We start from the raw sequence: 18,919 nt of genomic DNA, 5'->3' as shown, positions 1-18,919 counted from the left end.
ACATGACACTCAACCCACTGAGTCACCTAGACGTCCCTCTCAGTGTTCCTTTAAAGGGAAGCTGCATGACATTGAATGTAGTAGTCATCAGGGCTGGTCACAAATATTTCCTCTTCTCTATCTGAGATACAGTGTGACTATAATTTCCCAGGGGACTTGAGGTTCTCTGCTACCCCCTCATGACTTGCTTTCCCTAAGGAAACAAGAAGGGAATAAAATGTGATACTTTGAAACTGAAGTTTTAAAAGCCAAGCATAGTTTGCCACAACTTAACCTTTTTGTGTTGGTGGTCCAGAAGTACAAGTCTGTCTAAACAGACTCTCCTGCCAACCTACAAAGGACATGTTCTGAGTGACAAATAAGCTTTTGCTTTTCAAAACCACTGTGATTTTGTACATGCTAGTTCGTGCAGTATAACTTAGCCTGGTCCAACTAAGAGTTCTTCAAAAGATAAGATATATTTGTATACACACTTTAATATAAGCAATGCTCAGTGACGTGCTTTAAGGTACATCTCGAGTAAGGTTTTAAGTAAAATCTAGAATTATGCAAAAGTTTTATATGTTATTTTTGATAACCCGGTTAAAGACCTTATGTTACATTGCAGATGAACTCTACAGTGACAAAATAATGGTAAACATAAATTGGTAGCTTAAAATATCCAAGCTAAAAGTCATTAAACTAGAATAAGCACTTGAAAATGAATACAGACACAGATAAATGCATATATTTAATCAAACATTTCTGAAGGTACTTTCTCTAAACTGGGAAAGTCAGAAGCACAGAAATAAATGCAAGTAATTTGAGTGCTCTGTATTGGCATTTAAATACGAGAGAAAAAATGTTAATAGGATAAGTACCAGAAAGGATTAAGTGACGCTAAACACCAAAGAGGATTAGTTATTATCCTGCCTTTACAGGCACCCAAGTTTCATGTGGCCAAGTAGATAGGAAATGGAAAGCCAATGCTACAATATGAGATTTTTTTTTTTTTGCAATAAGCTTATATTAAAATCAGTTTTATTATGCTACATAACTAAACGGTAACACAATACCTAAGCTTTCCTCTAGATAATCTAAAATGTAGTATACTTCCAATGTATTTTAGGGAAGTTTTATTTTATTTATTTATTTATTTTTTTTTTTATTTTTTTTTTTTTCCTGTCTAAACGTTGCTTTTCAAATAAGCACATAAATTTGCAATTAAACAATAGCTAGTCTGGGCACCTGGGTAGCTCAGTTGGTTAAGCATCTGACTTTGGCTCAGGTCATGATCTCACAGTTCTGGAGTTCCAGCCCTGTGTTCGGGTCTGTGCTGACAGCTCAGAGCCTGGAGCCTGCTTCGGATTCTGTGTCTCCCTCTCTTTCTCCGCCTTCCTCCGCTCATGATCTCTCTCTCTCTCTCTCTCTCTCCCTCAAAAATAAATAAATAAATAAATAAATAAATAAAACATTAAAACAAGATAATAGCTAGTATATTTTGAAATGAATCATTCAGGGGCGCCTGGGTGGCGCAGTCGGTTAAGCGTCCGACTTCAGCCAGGTCACGATCTCGCGGTCCATGAGTTCGAGCCCCGCGTCAGGCTCTGGGCTGATGGCTCAGAGCCTGGAGCCTGTTTCCGATTCTGTGTCTCCCTCTCTCTCTGCCCCTCCCCCGTTCATGCTCTGTCTCTCTCTGTCCCCAAAATAAATAAACGTTGAAATGAATCATTCATACTGTTTGCATTATTCATGCCAGTAGTAACTACAGAGATTTACTGTATTATATTTCATTTATTGTATATATTGCATTGCAATAAGGTGATATATTAAAGTATGTACATGTATATATGCACATATACAATATCTTAGACATAAATACATGTTCACAAACACATTATCACACACCCAATTAACATTTAAATATCTCTGAAATTGTGATGTTTTACACTGGGTGAAAACCCATTGCTGCTATTATACAGTCAGCTTTTGTCATTTCCTATGCCTATAATTGGTTGTTGTTCTTACTGGGATAACTAGCCAATTGTAATCTCTCATTATTTCAGTCAACAAACCACTTAAAGATTATTTGAAAAAAGAATGAGAACCTTTGCTGCCATAAGAAAACCTTCAATTAATATCATTGGCAGATCAAAAACATACCGACATAAAAGTTTATAGAATAGGCATCAGTGATTTGGAAAAAAAAAATGTGGGAGACAAGATGTGTTGACAAGAAATAGTGTTATCACTAACACTCTTGACACGGTGACCAATCTTGTTTGTTGTGGTGCAGCAACAAATGTGATTCAAAATTAGATTCAGAAAAATTACCTTTGGATACAAAAAAAGATTTAGGAACATATGAAACAGTTTACTTTCTCAGATTTTCCTCTCTGTGTACATGGAAGACGGATACAAGTTTTAAAAACTATCTCAGTAATTCTTAAACTTTTTCAGTACGAATAAAATTTGAAAAAAAATTAATAAACACATTCTTCATTAGCTCATTAGCACTTTTTCTTAGCGTTACATAAAATAAAGGGCCGCTTATAGGTGATGACATCCGTATTTCCTGAAGTGTGATGGCTTATTGATTGCAGTTTTCTAAATTTTAGCACGAAAGGCAAATTTGGTTGGCATTTCTACTGAGAATGTTATTTTAGATGTTCATTATTAAACTTCCCATGTAATTTCTAAATGTACATTTTTTTTCCATATTAGTCTATTTACTGACGTCAAATGGCTTGAAAAAAATTTAAATTCAGACTAGTTCCTATGTATAGGCAGGGAGTTAATGGTGTGGGGAACAAAGCCAAAATAAATAAATAATAAATAAATAAGTAAATAAATGACTTGCAGCCCATTGACAAGTCCTTGAGACAGGCAGAGTGACTTTCCCTTAGGAACTCAACTGTCTCGATGTTAATACTTTGTTAAGGCAAAAGACAATCTTTAAGTCTCCTTTAACATATAAAAATTGCTTTGAAAACTTCTTTTATCTGTACCCACCAAGATATATGTTAGCAATCATCCTCCAAGCATGTGGCCCACTGATATACATCCAGGGTCTCACCTAGGGTTTTGTTAGGCAGTAACAAATGTCTTTTTCCTAATAACTAGCCCCCTTAAGGTCCTGGAAACCATGCTTCCAAAATTGCTTAGACACTTAACCTAGCCCCAACCTCCTCCCAACTTGAAAGTATATAACTGGTCACCCCTCACAACCTCAATGTAGCTCTTTCTGCCCACAGGTACTGTCCCTGTGCTTTAACAAAACCACCTATTTCCACAGAAAATGTCTCAAGAATTCCTTCTTGACTAGTTTCTCCAAACCCCAACATTTCCACATTAGCTCATATTACTTACCTAAGTAAGACATTTAGAGTAACAATACATTTTACTTACCAGTATCAAATCTCTATCCACAAATATCCAAAGACTTGGGGCACCTGGGTGGATCAGTAGGTTAAGCATCCAACTCTTGATTTCGGCTCAGATCATGATCTCACAGTTCACGGGATTGAGCCCTACATAGGGCTCTGCGCTGACAGCATGAGTTCTGATTTGGGATTCTCTCTCCTTCTCTCTCTGCCCCTCCCCTGCTCACACACTCTCTCTCTCTCTCTCTCAAAATAAATAAATAAACATTTAAAAAATCACACAAATATCCTAAGATTTACTGAATTTTATTCATCCATTGATTCACTGAATAATTATTTGCTCAGTTTCTAATACATGCCAGAAACTGTTTTAAGTGGGGGATTGCTATTTTGCAATGCTATTTTTGTAGAGCACAATCAGTTTGCTAATTTGTGGAAAGTATGATTCTTTTGATAAAGAAAATTTCAAAATGAAAACTATTTAATAGTATTATGAATGACACCCTCCAAAGGTAAACATTATCATTGATGATAATGATAGTTCTCTTTCAGGAAAGCAGAAACTATGCTTCTGATATTTAACAAAACATGTCTAGCTTCTGACCCAGTCCTAAAATTACCTATGTTAATAACTAATTAATAAATAAATGTTAACCTTACTATTATTAATACAGAGATCAACTTAGAAGGGTTCTATTTCTAAGTACATTAAAGGCAAGGAAAAATAATCCTGTATAAAAAGATTTTAAAATAACTATGCTGGGAAAACAACAGTTGCATGAACATGTTTGTGTGTAGGGCATCATTTCAGTTTGGAAATGCTACACTTAGCTTAAGATATAATTTCTAGGCACTCCTGGGTAGCTCAGTTGGTTAAGCATTGGACTCTTGTTTTTGGCTCAGGTCATGATCTTGCAGTTCCTGGGATTGAACCCTGGCGGGTGGCGGGGGGGGGGGCAGTGAGGGGGGGTGGTGGTGGGGGCTCTACATTGCTAGTGTGGAGGCTGTTGGGATCCTCTCTCTCCCTCTCTCTCTGCTCCCTCCCCTGCTCATGTTCTCTCTCTCTCAAAATAAGTAAATAAACTTAAAAAATAGAAATATTTTTTCTACACCAAGTTCCCGTATTCAATGGCACTTAGTCATGCTGTTACAGTTGCTACAAGAATAAATATAAGCTTTTCTCTTTTCTTCAATGATAAAAGCTTAACTGTCAAACAGTGATCAGTACATGATATACCCAATAAGCGTACTGCATATATGAGATTTAAAATGATGAATCACAGATTTAAGAAAGGAGATAGAGGGATACCTGGGTGGCTCAGTCAGTTAAGCATCCGAGTCTTGATTTCAGCTCAGGTCATGCTCTCACTGTTCATGGGATCAAGCCCGGCATCAGGCTATGTGCTGACAGCGTGGAGCCTGCTTGGGATTCTCTCTCTTCTTCTCTCTCTGCCCCTGCCCTGTTTGTGTGCTCGCTCTCTCTCTCTCTTTCTCTCTCTCTCCTTAGAAAATAAATAAATACACTTTAGGAACAACAACAAAAAAGAAGATATGATGGTACTTTACACAGAATGACAATGTATCCCAATTCTCTCAGGTAATTTTCAAATTATTCTTGTTGTACCTGCATAATTATTGAAAAGTGTCCCCTTTCACTATCCAGAGTGTCCTAGTTTGTTCAAAAAGTAATATGATTATATGAAATATGCATTATAATATTAAAATATTTGCAGAATACTTTTATGTTATTACTTATAAGAACTCTTATGATCATTAGAGATTTTTTGCCCTACTTTTGATCACAACATATCTACTTGTTTAGAAGGATTTGATGGCACAGTGTATTACCTCTGATATTAAAATCTTATAAACCTCTTTGTATATTTTTATCAGACTCTTACTGGTATACAGAAGGCATAAATATGGAGTAAATAAATAAATTTGTAATTCCTCACGTGCAACTTGATTATAAGACGTTTTAGAGATTGAGAACATACTAATCTCATAACACAGCTTCAATTTTAAGTCTTAAGACAGAAATCTATATGTGCCAATAAGTAATAATTTATATACATTAACACATATACATAAAGGGGAAACTGTGGGTAAAGTGTGTGTAAGAATTGTCATTTTTCCATGGGCAGGTAAATACATATTCCACAAATAATCCAGGGTAAAATTTTAGTATAAAAGAAAAAAAAGTCATGTTCCTAAATGCTGTGTAGACATAAGACTAAAGCATGTATGAAGATAGTTTCCACAGAATTCTCATCAACATAAGTTCTGCACCAACATTCAAAACTCAGATCATATCAAATAATATTCTTCCTAAAAATATCAGTCATTATTAAAAAACTATGTTCTAAAAAAGTGTCACCTATTCCTTAATTTGTCAAGACTGCCTATCAAAAAATAATAATAAAAAATTACATTGTTGGAATTTTAAACACAAATATATAAAAGTTGCTTTCAGTCTCATCTTCAACTTGGTAAGAACTTGGATGTTTGGGTGCCTGGGTGGCTCAGTTGGTTAAGCGTACGACTTTGCCTCAGGTCATGATCTTGCTGTCCAGGCATTTGAGCCCCAAGTCAGGCTCTGTGCTGACAGCCCAGAACCTGGAGCCTGCTTTGGATTCTGTGTCTCCCTCTCTCTCTGCCCTTCCCCGGCTCCCACTCTGTCTCTCTCTCTCCCGCAAAAATAAATAAAAACTTAAAAAAAAAAGAACTTGGATGTTTGTTGATCTTTTCTTTACAATAAGAAAAACCCGAATGAACTCAAAGCCAACACTTCTTCTTGAATTTATTAAATCACTCCAAATATATGATAATCTGGAAAAGGCCAACTATACAGTTCTATGCACACAGATCAGGGCCCAGAATTTGGTAGACTGAATAGATGGAGCACAGGGTGTTTTATGGTGTTGAAATTGTTCAGTATGATACTATAATTATATATATATATATATATGTATATATATATATATATAATTACCATATATATAATTACCATATATAAAGACCATATATATATGACATATATATATGATATATGTGATATATATGATATATCATATATATGTCATATATATATGGTAATAAGCATTTGTCAATATCCATAGAACTTCACAGTAAAAAAATGTATTCAAATTTAAAAAAAGAAGAGCAGTTATAGAATCCCTGTTTGGAATGCAGAATGTGACAAAAGATTCTAAATCTATTTAAAATGTGCTGAAACCACTCACTGAAGGGGATGAAGGAGAGGGTACTGATTTAATTTCAAAATGAATGGAGTGTATAAGACCAAAGGTTAATAGAGCTGTTCATAATCACCACATCCTAGTTGATACATTGGTTTCTCATGGGGTTAGGGGTTAATATTTCTGATACTACTACACATGTATGTTGGAAGCGAACAATGAAGTAGATGGTTGACTGATGGAGCCATATTTCTCACTGCTGTAGGGGGAGGATAAAGGTAAGCAAAGGATCCGGGCACTTGGTTGGTTCAGTCAGTTGAGCATCCGACTTTGGTTCAGGTCATAATCTCATGGTTCGGTTTGTGAGTTGAGCCCTGCATTGTACTCTGTGCTGACAGCTCAGAACCCGGAGCCTCCTTTGGATTCTCTTGTCTCGCTCGCTTTCTGCCCCTCCTCCACTCACGCTCTGTCCCTCTATCTCAAAAACAAATAAATGGTAATTTTTTTTTAAGATAAGCAAGGAATAGAACACTGCATGTGGTAATGGATTATAGTATGAACTCATTTAGATTAACACAGATACAGTTTTCACATATAGAAATTATATCCATACATCCCGTATGTCTCAATTAAGAGACCATGGAGTAAATCACGGTAAATAGCATCCAGGTCTTGCGATCTAACATCATTCTTCCACAAAAGAAAACAGGGTTCCTTGGAGAAGGAGTTGATTCCAGGAACAGAACAAGAACTACAACATGGGCCTGAAACATGTCACACTGGCAGAAAATAAGAAATCTAAGCAAAACCTCTCTTCTCCACCTCACCTCCCATCTCCCCACCAATGATACAGTATGTCAAAGGAATACAGGAGCCAAATGAAAGTGCCCCCAGTCGCTAAAGCTGGGGCAATGTGAGCAAGAAAACAAGACGTATTGAATCACAACTCAAAGCAAAAAAAAAAAAAAAAAAATACTCAGGCCCATACTGATAAAAATTAAATTATTGATTAAATAAATGAGTGAGAATAGACAAGCCTTTGTTGCAGAAGTCCAAATAATTTTTGTAGGTACCCTGAAAGAAGTGGAACATCGTTCTCCATTCTTTAAGTGTGGTCTGCACATAGTTGCTTTCTTCCAAAGAACAATATGGAAATGGAGACATACAGAGTAACTTTACACTGAAAAACAAAAACAAAAACAAAGACGGACAAACCCTACCTCAAGCCAAGTGATCACGGTTAATTAACATCAACAGCAGGAAGTCACTTCAATTGCATGTACAATTGATATACCCTTAATATATGATGAGAATGACACTTTGCCTCTCGTGGTCTTTCTCTCAAAAATACATTACCCCACATGGCTCAGTAGGTTAAGGGTCTGACTTTGACTCAGGTCAAAATCTTGCGGTTTGTGAGTTTGAACCCCACATGGGGCTCTGTGCTGACAGCTCAGAGTCTGGAGCCTGTTTCAGATCCTGTGTCTCCCTTTCTTTCTGACCCTTCCCTGCTCAAGCTCTGTTTCTTTCTCTGTCAAAAATAAAAGAACATTAAAAAAATGTTACTCCAGTATAATCATGATTAACCAAAAACACGGTTAAATATAAAACTCAAAGGAGGGACAGTTTACAGAAGACCTAACCAGTAATCCTCAAAAAAGTCAAAGTAATCAAGAACAAAGAAAATTTGAGAAGATTTTGGTGGTGGTCACAGTCATGAAACATCCCTGATGACATTCTGGACAAAAAGACATTAGGGGGAAAATGAGGAAATTTGAATAAAGTATTGTCTTCGTTTTTAACAATGCATCAATACTGATTCCTTGTAACAAATGTTTATCTTTTTCTTCTTTCTTTTTCTGTCCTTCCTTCTTTCCTTGTTTTCCTTTTCTCTCCTTTCCCCTTCCCTTCTTTATGCCCTCTTTTCTCTGTCTTCGGTCTCCCTTTCCCTTTTACCTCCCTCCCCCCCTTCCCTCCTTTCTCTTCGGTCATTTAACTTTTTGGAAAAAAAAAAGTTTGATATAATTGAAAATATTTCTTGTTTAACAACATGGAAGAAAGTGAACTTAAAAATGTGTGCATAGTACTGGAGAATTTGAAAACTAGTGGGCAAACTTTTCAGTTTGCAAGTACAGTAAATCTCAGATCTTTGACAGGTCCAGACACAGACGTCTTATTATCTTTTTGCAGAGAACTTTTTCCCAAGTCTTTGGCCAAACCCCCAGCTGAATGCACCTCCCTGAGCCACCTCGGCTACACTTCAGGGAACAAAAGAATCCTCCAGCTGACTCCAGTCTACTCACATAAACATGAGAAATAATAAATTATTGTTTTAAGTCACTGAGTCTTAGAATGGTTTGTTGTAGAGTAGTAAAGAACTGAACCAGTAAAGACATAAACAAATTATTCACACAACAGGGTACCTACTGGTGGATCAATATAAGAAAATACACCTACGTTTAATGGTTATGGGTTGGAAAATTAAAACAATGAGGTACAACTTCATAACCATTAATGATCATAATATTTAATGCACTTCAAATTCTAAATACTTAGGAGTATGTAGAACAACAAAGAGGAACAATATTCGGTATTTTAATAGAAAATTGGAAACGGTCTAAACTTCTTAAACAAGATATGTATTAGAAAAGTGATAAACATTCTGAGCAGTGAAATCAAATCAACTAGAGCAACAATTATCAACCTCATTTCATTGCAGAAACATAATGCTGGTTTTAGTTTACAAGTATCAAAAGGATATACACAGTATAATACCATTTACCTATATATATATATATATATATATATATACACACACATATATATAAATGCAATATATATATTATATGCATAACACCATTTACATATATGTATTGAAAAATGCAAAAACAATTACATGTTGTTTGTGAGTGTGCATAATGTGTAATATGGCAAAAACACACCCAAAAATGATAATCCCTAGTGAAGAGAAAAAAGTAATTTTAAGAAGTCCTCCCACACTAGCTGCAACTACATTCGTAAATATCTTTTTCCTGAGAAATTATGAAGCAAATATGACAAAAGGTTTCAATTTCATAGTTATTCTTAAGAAAAACACCAACAGAATATTCATTTGTCTTCCGGGTAAGAAATACAGTGTTAAGTTATTTCTGAACCATACCATGTTTTCTCTCCACACAGAAAAACTACTGATTTGCATGGACAATTTTTTTTTTTTTGTATTTTTCTGGGAGGTTTGTCCTTAGTCTGAAGTGCTCTTATAGATTGGATAGAGAATGTATGGAGTTTGCAACCTCTTCTGGACTGAAATGGTACGCCAGCTTCCTTATGGATAGACACAAAGTAAGATTTATCCATTTTCTTTCCCTTTCCTTGCTCTTGACTTAATTGGAGTATTTGGCTGCCAGAACCTTTCTCTGTCAGCCTTTCTTCTTCAGTTTTACTCTTCATTTATAAAAAAAATCTCAGAATAATTACAAGTCTATTCCTTCCTTGTAATCCAGGCATTTGGTGGTCAGAGTGACCACATTGGTCTCAAAGATCTTCTACTTCAGATTTTGAGAAGGCCTCTGCGATGTCTGTCCTAAAATACTCCCATCATTCTATCTTTGACTTCCTCAAGGGATCCCATGATCTAAACATCAACCCATCCACTTGATTATGACTGAGTTAAATGGGCAGAACAGAAAGTCCACAGTAACAAACAACTAACATGTGAAGCTATAAACCATTTTCCTCACACAGTTCAAACAAAAACAGTTGCATCACTGCAAAAATCACATTTGACAACAATCTCAAATTCTAAAGAAAAAATTGTATGCTGAGCATACATCTATTATAGCTTGTTTCACACAAGCAAAGTCTCATTTCTTCTTCTATTGCTCAACTGTCAGAAATTGCTGCCCATTGTCTGTGGATGCGAGTAGTCTCCGTACATTCGGCTAGTTCCCTTAGTCTCCACGCATCCTGTAATATTATTCCTAACAACTGGGTCAATTTCTATTACTAGCCCTGCGTTCTCAAAACTTGCCAGGCTCACAATTCACTAAACAGGAAAACAGCACTACTCCCATCCTGGTGAGTGAGGAAAACTGGATATTCACTGATATGTGCTCCCCAAGTGCTTTTGTGCTCCTGGTAATGTCTCTGAGCTTCCTAGAACCTCAGTTTCCTCATCTATGAAATAAATTAAATGTGATGAGACTTATAATTCTTTCCAATTCTACTTTTTTCTTCCTTTCTTTTTTTTTCTTTCTTTTCTTCTTCTTCTTTTTTTCTTTTTTTTTTTTTTTTTTTTTTTTTTTTTAGAGAGAGAGAGAAAGAGAGAGAGAATGTGTGCAGGGAGGGGCAGACAGAGAGGGAGAAAGAGACTCCCAAGCAGGCTCTGTGCTGTCAGCCCAGAGCCCAGAGTGGGGCCTGAAGCGGGGCTTGATCTTACCAGCTGTGAGATCACGACCTGAGCTAAGATCAAGAGTCAAGCAGCCAACCGGGGGCGCCTGGGTGGCTCAGTCGGTTAAGAGGCCGACTTCAGCTCAGGTCGTGATCTCACAGTCTGTGGTGACAGCTCAGAGCCTGGAGCCTGCTTCAGATTCTGTGTCTCCCTCTCTCTCTGCTCCTCCCCTGCTTGCACTCTGTCTCTCAAAAATGAATAAACATTTAAACATTAAAAATAAAGGTCAAGCAGTTAACCAACTGAGCCACCCAGGCTTTCCTCAAGGTGGTTACTTTTTGCCAGGTATTTTGCAGTTGGCTCAGAACTGATTTACTGTTTCTGCCTTTTATCTGCCCTCTACAGCCAATTCATGACATAGCTCCCAGCAGTTTCTTTTAAAGTGTTTTATAATATGCTTGCCTATTTGGAATCCTCTGATATGTGGCTATAGTATACAGATTAAAAACTAAGGTCCCACAGATGTGTTCCCAGCTCTTGCCTGACTGTCTTACTCCATGTGTTTTCCATCATCTCCCAAAATCCCTCTCTTACTCCTTGTTAGCCATACTTCCATCTTTTCTGTTTATGGTCTGGAATCTTCCCCCAGAGCTCCTTGGGTTTTTCTCTCCCCCCTTCAGGTCTGCACTTAAATTTCACTTTTATAAATAGTGCTTCCTGACCACCATATTTAAGCTGGCAACCTCATATACATCTCTGTCTCTTCTGTTGTTTTTTTCCTCCGTATTATTTCATGCACTAAAATACATTATTCCTTTCTTTTTCCTTTGGTGGTAATTGGTCAAATAACAAATTGTACATTATTGCCTGCCTTGCTTATCATAAAGTAGCTGGGTTAATAAGGAGTGGTGAAGGTTTCTGTAATTTGTAAAAATCTCTATAACTGAAAAGTTTAAATTTCCAACGTAACTGACCATTGGAAAAGAAAATATTACCAGACAGCTAGGCATTATTTTTTTATGTTATTAATCATCATTTTCAAATGATGAAATATTAGAGCTTTTATAACTGTAGTAATGTTTAACATTCATAAGCTTGAAATTACAATGTTCAGAATGTGTTTTAATTTCAAGCTGTCTTTATTCTGTACTACACATAACGTGTGAAACATTTCCAGTCACATGACATCAGAGAGCTATCCATGTTGGTAAAGGAACGAGACTACAACTGCTCTTTTTCCAATACCTTTTTTGTAGACTCTATTGTTAATCAATGAAGGCATTATATTTCTGTAGCTATGACTGAGGTATATGGTGCATTTTGGAAACAAACAAACAAGAAAACTTCCTGGTCCTGAGTTAACGTAGAAGTAATTGAATTTTCACAAACCAAGATATCTGACTTCCATGTAATAGCAAGTATGACGAGCAAATGATTGTGAGGGAGCAAATTTTGGATAATTAATAAGAGGGAACTTTTAGATGTCTTTCTAATTAAGGTTTTTGTCTGGATTGCATAGCAAGAAAGGTACTATTGTGATTTTATATAGCTTGCCTTTTTAGCATATACACAGATGACATTTATGAAGTTGAGATAGGGATAATAAGAGCTTCTAATGCACACTTTGAACTGAGCAGTGAGAGGGGCGCCTGGGTGTCTCAGTCAGTTAAGCATCTGATTTCAGCTCAGGTCATGATCTCATCGTTCATGGGTTCGAACCATGTGTCTGGCTCTGTGCTGACAGCTCAGAGCCTGGAGCCTGTTTCAGGTTTTGTGTCTCCATCTCTGTGCCCCTCCTCCACTCACACTCTGTCTCTCTCAAAAATAAATTAAAAAAAATTAAAAATTAAAAGAACTTAGCAGTAATCATGAAGAGATTGGTTCACTGGTTCAAACTTCTTTAAGTTTAGGGTCCTTAAACTAAAACTTAAAAATATAATAATCACTTATGATGACTGGGTAACTCATTTGATTAAATGTCTGACTCTTCATCTCAGCTCAGGTCTTGACCTCAGGATCTTGATTCCAAGCCCTGCAATGGACTCCACACTGGGCGTGAAGCCTTCTTAAAATCATGATGATGATGATGGTGATGATAATAATAGTAATTACTTGGACTGTGAAGTTGAATCTGGGCAACCCAGTGTTAAACTCTGGCTCTGCCACTACCTAGAGGCCTTACTATGCCCAAGTTACTGAACCTCTGAGCTTTATTTTTGTCATCTACAAATGGAGACGATAATATCTACTTCTATGAGTTGTTATGGTATTTAAATAAAACATGTGTATGAACATCTGACAAGCAAATACTGAGTGCACAATAGAAGTCTACCAGGGGCACTTTGGTGGTTCAGTTGGTTAAGCACGCTACTCTTGATATCGGTTCAGGTCGTGATCTTATAGTTCCCAGGATCCAGCCCTGTGTTGGGCTCTATGCTGACAGTGTGGAGTCTGCTTGAGATTCTTTCTTCCTCTCCTCGGCCCCGTCCTCCTGCTCTCAAAAAAAATAAAACATTAAAAAATAATTTTTCTCTCTCTCTGAAAATAAACATTAAACAATCTACCAATTTTTCATCATAAATTATGCAAAGGTGTTGAGGAAATAGATGTCCCATTTGGTTACCTAAGTATATTTCTCTTCATTTTTAAATCATTTTTTTCCTTTTTTTATCCAGTTTATTTAACAAAAAATACCAAAATCACAGTTATGTGAGTATGATTTAGACACTTATTAATCAAATTTTATTTTCTACATTTTCCTACATCTTTGTTTGTTTTATGATCATCTTTCCCCTCCCGCCCCCCAAAGTTTTGCCTTTCCTGGTGTTCTATCTCTTGTCCAGAAAGCTCGCCTTTCTGAATTCCCAAATATCTGGATCCTGGCTGTGCTAGAAGGTAGGGGATGAGTCTCAATTTGCCCAAATGCTCTTCTCTGATGATTGAGCTTCTATTTTTAACCTGCTCTTAAGACATTTTTTTTTCTCCATCTTAAAAAAGGACATCATTTAGAGTTTTTTAAATTAATTATAGTGGAAGGTGTGTTAGATTTATAGTTAGAATGTGTGGGTTCAATCTTATCACTTACTCATTTAGGACTATCAAGGTAAGAGTCCTTATCCACAAAATGGTGACAATATTGCCTCTTTAAATGCCTTTATGAGTATACCTGTCAATTCAAAAGTACTAGAGAAAACACAAATTTATTATTTCTACTACTCTTATTGTTGTTCCTTCAGAATATCTCCCTTGTCTTGTAAACTTGACAGTGGTAATGATTCATATTTCTGAATTTGTGCCACATTTCTAACAGTTAGTACACAAGTAAATCTTTTACTTTTTTAAAAAAATTACAGAATACATTGGGGCGCCTGGGTGGCTCAGTCAGTTAAACATCCGACTTCCACTCACATCATGACCTCACAGCTTGTGAGTTCGAGCCCCGCGTCTGGCTCTGTGCTTACATCTCAGAGACTGGAGCCTGCTTCAGATTCTGTGTCTCACTCTCTCTCTGCCCCTCCCCTGTTCACTCTGTCTCTCTCTGTCTCAAAAACAAAATAAAACATTAAAAAATTTTTAAAAATACAAAATAAATAAAAAATTACAGAATACAGAAATACAAAGTTCCCCCCCCCCCCTTCTGGTCTTTTTATGCCAAGAAAAGTATTGATATTTTGATGCACATTATCTTTCTCTATATATGTGAGAAAAAAGTCCACTGACCCAATCAAAGGAGGGAAGTGGAGACTGGGAGCACAGTGAAGGGAAGCTCTAATCAGCATTCTTGCATGAGCAGGTGTCTGATGGGTGAGGCACACTCAGGACAGTTACAGCAGGCAATTGATCTAGCGAGCAACTCCCTCCCTGATTCCTCATTGGCTGAGTAGTACAGAACTTACAGCCTTACCATGCCCATATAAGGCAAAAAGTAGTCTGACTGGAACAAATGTCCATTCCTTGAGGGGACGCAGAGACTTCAATTCTTTGGTGCATGCTCATTGGAAAGCCCGCGAAAAATAAGCGGGGAAAAAATGGAGAGGGGAAGAAGAACCAGGAAGTGAGGTGTCTAAGGATTTGGGAATTCTTTGCTGGCGGGGGGTGGAGGGGTGGGGGGTGGGGTGGGGGTGGGGGGTGAGTTGTACATATTTCCAATAGGTTGCAAACCTATTGATAAGTAAACAGCACAGCTTTTATTTGGTATTTCTGAAAATGCATTATCTCACTTCTCACAATATACATATGCATATGAATATACATGCATAGTTTTAAAAATCAAAAATAGTAATGTATTTAATAACTGCATGTTAAAGTTAATGTGCAACAAAGAAGAGAGCAGGTTGGAATCTAAGAATAAATGAACAGATACCATTGCCAATGAGGGAGTGTGTGGTAAAACTCCACAAACAGGGCAGAGCTGTGGTGTATTATCTTCATACATTCATGAAAGTTCATTATTAATGAGTCTTGAAATGGTTTCCAGGCAAATGAAGTTTTCAGATCAACTTCATGAAATTAGGATACGTACATGCAAGCAACATTTCACCAATTAATTATATGTTTAAAAGTCCTATAATTTGGTGACATAAATTTCTTTAGTTGACAAAAAATGACAATCATATAATAGAATGCACGGGTACAAAATTTCCAAAGAGAGATACTTCCTTCTCTGTTATGTCTAAAGTAAACAAAACTGAATGGGATTTGTAACCTCTCTATGGAGAGCAAAATCTGCTTCTAATTGGGAATGAACCAATGAAGAATCATTGAGATGATTCATTCTTAAAATATGAGTTGCTCATTTCAAGAACATATGCCTGTAACCTGGTGAGCACTTAAAAATTGTCCCCATAGGATAAAAGAGATTTAAATTGATCTGATTATACTCAATCAGGATCTCTTTAGAATTCAAGATATTCAAGTAGTTAATTGTATTCTGGTGCAGGAATCTCTACTGGTGTCTTAATACCATTTCTAAAGGATATTTGTCAAAGTGTAAATTCAGGTTATTGGTATAGTAGTTCTCTACGAAAATACGACAAATTGGAATCTGGAGAAACTGTGTCTACGATATAGTTCCATGGACATTGGTTATAGGAATAGAAGGGAAGAAGAAGCCTTTACAATTTCTCACTTTCTTACTATTCTAAGATGTAAGAAAATAACAGATTTAGATCATAGACACTTAACAAGAATAGAAACCAAAGAATATTTGTAATGGGTATAAATGTTTCGCAATACATACATACTCTTACTTTTTTTTTTTTAACCACATATCTTAGAAATCAGGTCTTTGTCTTATCCCATCGCTCAATATAGTTTTGGATAAAGAAAACACACTTTTGTAGGTTCCATGTATAAGTGAGATCTTGAAAGGTTTTTTTTTTTTTTCTTTTTGTGGCTGTTTTATTTTTTTTAGCCTACTGTCCACCAGGACAGCTTCATTCATATTGTTGTAAATGGCAGAATCTCCTTGAATACATAAAAGCTGAGAGTAGAAGTGGGGCAGGGATATGGGAGAAATGGGGAGATCTTGTCAAAGTGTAGAAGCTTGCAGTTATGTAGAATGAATAAGTCTAAAGAACTAATATACATCGTGATGACTATAGCTGATACTGCACTGAATACTGGAAATTTGCCAAGACAGTAGATTTCTGGTGTTCTTATCCCACACACATAATAGTAACTATGTAGGGATATGATATGTTAATTAGCTTGACTACAGTAATCATTTCACTATGAATATGTATATCAAATCACCATGTTGTACATCTTAAACATATCCAATCTTTATTAGAAAATAAAATAAAGAAAATATGCAAATTAAAAAATAAATTAGGGCTTGAATACATTAATAAGTAATCATTTCAACAGATAATCTTTGAATCTTAGCAACAGCAAGAACATACCTCTATGTTTCCTGGATACTATTTTGAAATATGTGGGAAAGAGAAATTGATATTTGCAATGTACATAAATATTATAAAGTGCAGAGTAAGTATAGCACCGTTCTCAAGATTGCTAATTTTTTCTACTATTAAAAAAAGGGGGTGGGGAGCCTGGGCAGCTCAGTGTGTTAAGCACCCCACTTCAGCTCAGGTTTTGTCCCCCTTCAGCTCCCGAGTTTGTAGAGGTTCTTGAGTTCAGAGCCCTCTGTTGGGCTCTCTGCTGTCAGCGGGGATTCTGGGTCTCCCTCTCTCTCTGCCCCTTCCTGGCTTGCATTCTCTTTTTATCAGGACTAAAAACTGAAAGATTATAGCCCTCACAGATTTCTTTTATTTTCTTAACTAAAGCAAGTATACTTTACACATGTTCCAAATGATGAAAAAACTGTATTATATCGGAAAGTGCATTGGATATGAAGTTTAGACGATAGATTTTATTTTTGCTTTTGAATCTCCGTTCTCTCACCTGATAGTTATGACTCTGGAAAAACAACTTCACTGTCCTAAGCTGTAAGATAAAGAGACAGGATAGGAAAGGTAGATTTTTGACTTATTCCTCATTCTAGCCATGTGTGTTGGTACTGTGAGAGGCGGTATAGCACAGTAGCTAACGGTCAAGTGTCTGATGACTGCCCAATACCACCAGTAAACACCAATGAATGACAGAATCAAGAAGAGTTGAGGGGCACCTGGGTGGCTCAGTCGGTTAAGCGTCCAACTTCAGCCTAGGTCATGATCTCACCATTCCTGATTCAAGCCCCGCATCAGGCTCTGTGCTGACAGCTCGGAGCCTGGACCCTGCTTTGGATTCTGTGTCTCCCTCTCTCTCTGCCCCTCCCCCATTCATGCTCTGTCTCTCTCTGTCTCAAAAATAAATAAACGTTAAAAAAAATTAAAAAAAAAAGAAGATTTGAGACTGCCCAACTGAAAAGTCCCTGTCTGTCCCACTGGAACCTTCCATCACCTTATGAAGGATGTCTATGAGAACTACTAAACAGCATGGAGAGAGAAGGAAAACTGCTGATATTTATGATTAGCAACCATACTGAGACTGTGAATGTTGTTTTCCCCAAAATTGCCTTATGTGGAACATAGGATTTGTTTCTACATTTGTTTGGTGTGTGATACTGGAATGTTGTCTATGAATAATGACTGTTTCCAGTAAGAAGCATGTTTTTATCACATCAATTCAATTTAGCCTTATCAGAAAAAGTCAGATCAAGGGTACAATGTAATAATGAGAAACATATGTAGTATAGAGCCACACAAATACAAGCTGCTTCTGGGTGATTTACAAGACCACTAGAGAAATCAATGTTTTAGAATGGATATGCAGCATGAAAATGATAAAGAAAAATATGCTTCTTCCTGAAAAATGTTTTTTTAAGGATATCTTATAGACAAAAAATATATATATATTTAAAAAAAAAACTGTTGCCCTGTGGTCACTCTTCTTCTGTTATAAATGTATTTTATTTAATTTTTATTTTTAAGTTTTTTTTAAAGAAATCTCTACACCCAATATGGAGCTTGAACTCACAAACTTGAGATCAAAAGTCACATGCCCTACCAATGGAGACATCCAGGAACCCCCAGAAGGCATGTATCTCAAATAAAAGTTAATAGGAGGTTCATTTTTACATGAAAGTGTGAGCAACTGTTTACCAAGCACAGAGCAGTATCTGCCCTCAAACAGCACCAAATGCCTCTGGTTGTGTTGTGATCGCCTTGCATGGACTTCTGTACAAAGTTCCTACAAATAGTTTGATATTTTCTGATTCCAACACACTTATTATCTCTGTCCACTTTCACTACTTTCAGATGCTAAAGCATTTTAACCATCTATTGTCTTTGAAACAGCACCCTAAATTCCTTTAATTTGTACTCTCCTTTGCGTCCCCCTGTGAAATTCCTACTTTTTGATCTGTTGGCCTTCTCCACTGCAAGTCCACTAAAATGAGTATCTTTTCTGTCCACCCTTTTCTGATATAAACCCTGGTCTCTGCAAAATCCATGGCCTCTGCTGTGTTC

The sequence above is a fragment of the Prionailurus viverrinus genome, chromosome B1 (assembly GCF_022837055.1).
Source record: "Prionailurus viverrinus isolate Anna chromosome B1, UM_Priviv_1.0, whole genome shotgun sequence".
Taxonomy (NCBI): Eukaryota; Metazoa; Chordata; class Mammalia; order Carnivora; family Felidae; genus Prionailurus; species Prionailurus viverrinus.
The sequence above is the reverse complement of the archived record's forward strand: the minus strand, read 5'-3'. Positions refer to the sequence as shown.